At 40.5% G+C, this 6980-nt stretch overlaps 1 pseudogene; it reads right to left on the reverse strand.

Annotated features, from left to right (window-relative positions):
• Window positions 1–2912: 2912 nt before the first annotated feature.
• LOC121455909 lies at window positions 2913–3518 on the reverse strand (annotated as a pseudogene).
• Between the last annotated feature and the right edge of the window lie 3462 nt (window positions 3519–6980).

Below are 6980 nucleotides of genomic sequence, written 5' to 3' on the forward strand. Positions count from 1 at the left end.
GCCTAGCCAGTTTGGATGTTCACCTTCCTAGACATGGACGGATGGGGGAGGACCTTGGACTTTTCACAGGGCAGGGAACCCTGACTGCTCTTTGGACTGGAGAGGGAGGGGAAGAGGAGTGGAGGGAGGGGAAGAAGGGTGGGAGGAGGGGGAGGGAAATGGGAGGCTGGGAGGAGGCGGAAACTTATAAATTATTAAAGCAAATTTAGATATTTAAAAAAATATAAAAAAAACTGTAAACAGGTTACAGTGTGTTTAATAGTGTACATAGGCTTAAAAAAGAATATAGACAGTAATAAAAATAAATAAGTAGTTTGAAAACAATAAAGAGTAAAGTAAAATATAAATAAATAAATAGTTTAAAAATAAGAAAGAGTAAAGTTAAAAACAAGAGAGAATAAGCCACATTGAGATGGGAAATACACAGGAGGTCTGGGTCCTGTATGTTGTTGTGTTGTCTTTAAAGTTTTTGATTGCTGATGAACAAATGGTAGCTGCTGAGAGATACTAGATTATGGAAACTGATAAATTATATCAGCCTATATATAAATATATAATTATATATATGTATAAATATATAATTATATATTTAAAAATATATAAAATTTAAATATATATATTTAAAAATATTTTAACTTCAAAATTGAAGGAAAAAATACATTGCATTGGGGAAGACGTTTGGTTTTTGTCCCTAGAGAAATGAAATGCTTTGGATTAAAGGTTAAAGAGGATGAGGTTTGATTGGGGAAGATGCCCTGAAAATCCTGGGTATAGACAGAGAAATAGACCTTGAAAAACCATAAAACAGGTGATGCATATTTTACCTTCTGAAACAGAAAACAACAACAACAAAACCCTTTGGCTGGCTTGTGTACAATGCACAGTCTATACTTGTGCTAATGCAGAATTTATGTCATCTTTGAAAGCATATGTTTTCAGGACAAGGAAACCAAACACCAATGAAAATGGGTGACCCAAGTGATCTAGCCTCTCAGAATGCCTCTGATACAGTTTTCTCAGAGTACTGCATCCAGAGCAGCTGCTGGCTGAGATGGTTCAACCATGCAGACTATTCTAGCCAAAACGTGATCATTTTCTCAGGCTTCCCCAAAGATTCCAGTACTTCCAGACATCAGGAGGCAGTCTAAAGAACACAATATCCACATTCCCAAAAGGTGGAATGGGTGGTTTCTGGTCATTTGGTGGGTTATGGTTGTTTGTCATTGTTTAGGGTGGTTGGTTACAAATTGTTATTGGTCACGGTCAGAAAAAACTAAACAAAGATTAGATTCAGTAATCTCTGTTTGAAGAGAAAGAGGGGGGATATAATATAGAAATCATGGGATAAAAGAACAGAATATTGAGCCTAAGTTTGAACAATCACTAGTCTCAAATATTTTAAATTGGAATGGAATTTTGTATATTGGTACAAATTTAAGGTTATTTTTGCTATACTGTGTATATGTTTTTATTCTTGTTTAAGGTATTATATCTATACAGCTCATTTTAAAATGTAGGGTAAAGTTTGAGTCCTTAAAAGCTATCAGTCGTTTTTAAGATAAAGAGGAGAAAAAGATTAATAGTCATCTATAACAATCATGCTTTCACAGATAAACATATAGTTTAGATAGATATATAGTCTTTGAACACTTCAAAGACTTACAGAATATGGCATTTTAAATATTTTGATAGCATAAGGCTTTTCATGACAATGAGATACACCTGCTTCTGGCAGCATCTATTTACTTCAGAAAAGATGATGGACTTTGAAGAAAGATCATATGGAGCTTGCTTTTAATGTGGCAAAGCTAACCAATTAGGCACAAAACCACTCTTGCATTGACTGCTGAAAGTATGCTGTATAAACTGAACAGGCAGGACACAAAGGAAAAAAACTGTTAAACTTTGACAAGATAAGGTGGCTTCGTATAAAAGTCTCTCAGATCTTCTACAGAGCAAAAAGGAAAGCAACTGCTGAATGTTGTCAAGATTAGACAACAATACCAGTTCTTCAATATTCCTGCTCCATAGAAGAGTTTGCCAGATATTCTAGCCTATATGCCAAAGACTGGATGTCCTAACATTGTAGAAGAACCTCATACGACTGTCTAGCCAGTCAGATGTCTGTTATCTGTTATCTTTATAGGTTTGGAAGTGGCTTGCACTTCACTTCTTGTTTACTCGGGTAATATATTCTTTGGTGGTCTGTAATGGAGTTGAAGACTAGGTAGTTATCCTTACAGTTTTCCTTAGTTATTATAGAAGATAAATTAGGTACAGAGATGTTGACTCATGAAGACAAAATAAATAATAAAGTATTTTCTGCAAACATTCTAAATACAAATGGACTGGACATTACAAATGTAATTCTGACCCAATAATTGTTATTATTGTATAGAGTTTTACTGTGTTAAGAGTTTAAACTTTTCCTTTTTGTTTACACAAAAGGGGGGACTGTGGAATAATCTTTTTGTGCATTGTGAATAAGTGTCACTCAGATTGGTTTAATGCCATGCCAGCACGGCAACTGTTGTTCTTCTGAGCGAGGGACGTTGGGATTAATACACAACACAACTTCAGGTTCTGCAGACAAGCTTTTATTCCACTTTCTCACACAGTATATATAGCCCTCAGCAGGGGAGGCCAAGCCAGCAAAAGCAGGAAGCTCATCACTGTAACGCAATGGCTTAAGGGTAAACATCCTTAGAAACATTGCTGAAAACAACAGATTGTTCCTGTTTTCAACCAACTGCAAGAGTGCAAAACAGATCAAGTGTGGGTGCAAAGGCCTGTCCTCTAGGGACCCAATAATTCTCCCCTTTTTATTTTATTTTATTTTATTTTATTTTTCAATACAAGTCTTTTATTGTCCCAAAAGTTACCCCAAATCATATTAAAATTCAGGATCTTGTTTCTGGAACTGGTAACTTAGGTCTACTCATCAGCCTGCTGCACTGTTCCCTTTTCAGACACATAGATACCATCCAAAAACTTCCTGATATCCTTGTTCTTAACTGTTGTGGCCTGCTGTATCAGAGCCGCCGAGTTTGAAACAAGTTCAATATCATTTCCTTCAAGGACTAATTCATCCTTCTGGGCTTGAGAGACAGAACAAGCAATGCCTGTCCTCATCCGAACCCTGCGGATGTATTTTTCACCCAAGAAATTTCAGATTTCAACCAAAGACCCATTCTCTTGAATAACGACGTTGATGGGGAAGTGAGCATACACGGACCTCATCTTGTAGCGGAAGCCCAGCGTAACACCCTTGATCATGTTTTGAACGTGGCTGCAGATGGTTCTGACAGTGGCCAGTTCCTTCCTGTTGCCCCACCATTTGTCAACCCGGAGCCTCTTCTTCTTCCCAAGAAGGCTCAGCTCTACGTTGATGTGATTGAAGTCCCTCCGGAGGGTTCCTCTGGGGCCCTTCACAACGACTGTGCGCCCCTTCAGAGTGATGTCCACATTTTCTGGAATGTCGACCGTCTGATTGCTGAGAATGGTCTTCATTCTCGCAGTAGATGGGGCAAAGAGGTCCCCTTTTTATTTTAAAAGCATGAGAGCCTCTGTCTTAAGACTTCCCCAGATAGAGACTCTTACCTGTCTACTGGAGGCCTTAATCCCTGTCTTAGGCAAGCTCTCTATACCAGGAGAGTTGCCCATTGTAGGAATCCCTCATGACTTCTGCAGCATCTGCAGCCAGACTTGGGGCTCTCCATGTCTGCAGGAACTCGCTAACCCTTCCAGACAGCTGATCCACAGTCTCTGTAGTCACAGCTGTCTGTGAAATGGCAGCTCCAACAACTGTAGCCATAGTGGCAGCAACAGCAATAGCAACAACAATTGCAGCTGTTTGCCCGCTATTGATAAAGGATGATCTTCTGATGTTTTTGAGACACCAGCACTGGCAGAGGAATCACAGCAGGCACTTGAATGATCAAAGCTCCATCAGAACTGTCCCAGCAATTACTCAGCTTGTATATCCTGGAAGAACAATTAAGAATATCTCCCCCTAAAGTGCCATTCCACAATACAAAGAAAAACAGGGCAGGAACGCAAGCAGAGGATCTAATAGTCATATTGCGTCCAGCAGTATAACAAATCAGGCTCTTGAGTGATACATTCTCCCCACATAACTGTGAGGTGGAGATTAAAATCTCTATCAGCATCCCAATACCCAAGAGCAGGTTTGGGACCATAGGTATTATACAATACTAACTGGCATTAAAAGAGTGGGGTTTCTCACCAGACTCCCCATCACTCATAATTCTGCTACTGTTACCAGAGTCATCACCTGAAGCAGAAGGAGAATTGGGGTCTTCATCCTGGGTCACTGGCCTTACACATTGCTCTGGCACCCAAATTGATTTATCTACTCCTGGAGGAAAAACACATACAGCCCCCCGCACCTTTGCCAACAAGTGGGTTGGTTCCATCCATCTTCCTGTTTGCAGATCTTTCCAATGAACCAATCCTAGGCTCTGAGCCCTAACTTGTGTATGGCGAGTGCCCTTCAGCATCCACAGTCAAAAAATTTAAAATAAAGAGAATGGTGGATAATTGAGTTGCTGGGGAGCATATGAACTCCCCCTTTTTATTTTTTGAAAATATTGCTTGAGGGTCTGATTGGCTCTTTCCACAATTGCTTGATCCATTGGATTATATGGGATGCCTGTTTTATGGGAAATTTCATAGAATGAACAAAAGGATGAAATTTTTTTTTGCTGATATATACTGAGCCATTATCTGTCTTAATAACCTCAGGTTTGCCCATATAGGCAAAAGCAGATAGGCAGTGTGCAATGGCATCTTTTGCTCATTCTCCTGAATGCAAAAATTACTCCTGAAAAGGTGTCTACTGATTCATGGACAAACTTAGGTTTCCCTACAGCAAGCAGGTATGTAACATCCATCTGCCATAACTGATTTGGTCATAACCCTCATGGAAAAGAGCACACTGAGGACAAGAAGATGTAATGGCTTGTGCTACTTCTCGCTTGCATTGAGTATGATGCCAAAGGGAGTGTGCATGAAGGTGAAATTTATCGTATTTCTAGGGGATGGTCAGAAGTAAAGCAAACATGTGTATACTTATCAGCTAAATCATTACCTGCTGACAATGGCCCAGGCAGCCGGGTATGACTGAGGATATGTCTGACAAACAAAGGCTCAGTCCGCTGCCAAATCAAGTGCTGAATGCAGCTGAGCAAAGGATGGACCTTAGAGGTAGGTGATATATATGCAGATGTCTCCAATGGCTTAAAAATGGGCCATATACACACCATCAGTATGCAAATTTACAGGTTCCCCAGGGAAGAGCTGAAGTGCAATGAGGCAGGCTGTTACCTCTGCATCTTGGGCTGATACATCCTCCACAGGACATTTCCATACTTTTCTTCCAGAAACCACTACTGCATTACCTTTAGGGGAAGCATCTGTAAAGACATCACAAGCTGAAGGTATGGGAGATCCTCTAATCACTCAGGGGAATATAATGGGATGATTTTTAAACAAGACCATTAATGGATGCTGAGAATAATGAGAATCAATACTTCTGGAAAAGGAGGTGAGAAAAAGGGTCCACTCATCATGGTACTGCTATAAATGTGCTAGCTGGTCCTTAGTATAAGGTGGTATAATCTTGTCAGGATACTTCCCTAACGTCTGTGCAGCAACCTTCTTAGATTTCCAAAGTAATTGTAATATAGCTTCATAGTATGGGGTGACTACCCTCGCTGGAGTGGCAGGCATGTGTACCATGAAATAGGTCCATCCTGCCAAAAGACTCCTGTGGGAGCAAAACTGAAAGCAAGAACTACAAAATTTAATGATTGATCATAATTAATCTGCTGAAGATGGACCCTTTCAATGTTGTCCAGAAGAAGTCTTAAGGCCTGCCTGGCCACAGGCATCAATATTTAGGGAAAGGTTGGGTCAGGATCTCCCAAGAGCATATCATACAATGGCCTTAAGTCACCTGTTTTAATTGCTAGGAGGGGCATATCCACTGTACGTCTCCCAGTAACTGCTGCCGATCATGTAAGGTTTTAAGATGAGAGGTGTCAATAGTTAATTTTTTGATTTAATTCCATCCATAGTCAATTGGTACCAATTAGGGTTTGCATTTGGACCTTCTCAGGAGCTATGTTTAGCCCTGCCTTCTCTAAATCCTGTTGAATTTGAGTATAAGCCTTGAGTAGTAGATCTTGATCAGGCCCTGCTATTAATAAATCATCCATATAATGAACAATATATAACTGTGGAAACTGACAGCAGACAGGCTCCAAGGCAGCAGCAACATAAGTTTGACATATGGTAGAACTATTTGCCATGCCCTGTGGGAGTACAATCCAATGGAATCACAAAGTTGGTTACTTAAAATTAACTGAAGGGAGGCTAAAAGCAAAACGAGGGCAATTCTGTTTAGCTAGAGGAATAGTAAAAAAAAAAAGCAATACTTTAAAGCCACTATAATTAAATGCCAGACCTGGGGTATGGCTGAAGGGAAAGGCAATCCCTGCTGAAGAGGACCCATAGGCTGCATCACCTCACTGACAGCCCTGTAATAGTCTCCATTTTCCAGATTTCTTTTTAATGATAAATATGGGTATATTCCAAGGGGAAGTAGAGGAGACAATGTGCTCAGCCTGCAGCTGATCTTGGACCAAGGCATGAACAGCCTGCAATTTCTCTTGAATCAAGGGCCACTGCTCCACCCAAACTGGGTTGTCAGATGTCCAAGTTATAGGAATTAGGGCAGGCTTGAGAACAGTGACCCTAACTAAAAATGTCCTAGACAGCTTCAGTCTCCCACCAGTCTGGTAATTTGTTTATCTGGTGTACTGGCTGCAACTGGCCCTGCAGATTTTTTCCCAGCCCCTGTCCTGGTCTTCATCCCAGTTGCTGCATAATTTGGGGTGCTGCTGGTGGTGGTGTGGGCTGAGTGGTTAAGAGAGCCCCCATCTCACTTAGGACATTTC

This window comes from Microtus oregoni, unplaced genomic scaffold (assembly GCF_018167655.1).
Source record: "Microtus oregoni isolate MIOR12 unplaced genomic scaffold, Mior012 000014F_ref0000157, whole genome shotgun sequence".
NCBI classification, from domain to species: Eukaryota; Metazoa; Chordata; class Mammalia; order Rodentia; family Cricetidae; genus Microtus; species Microtus oregoni.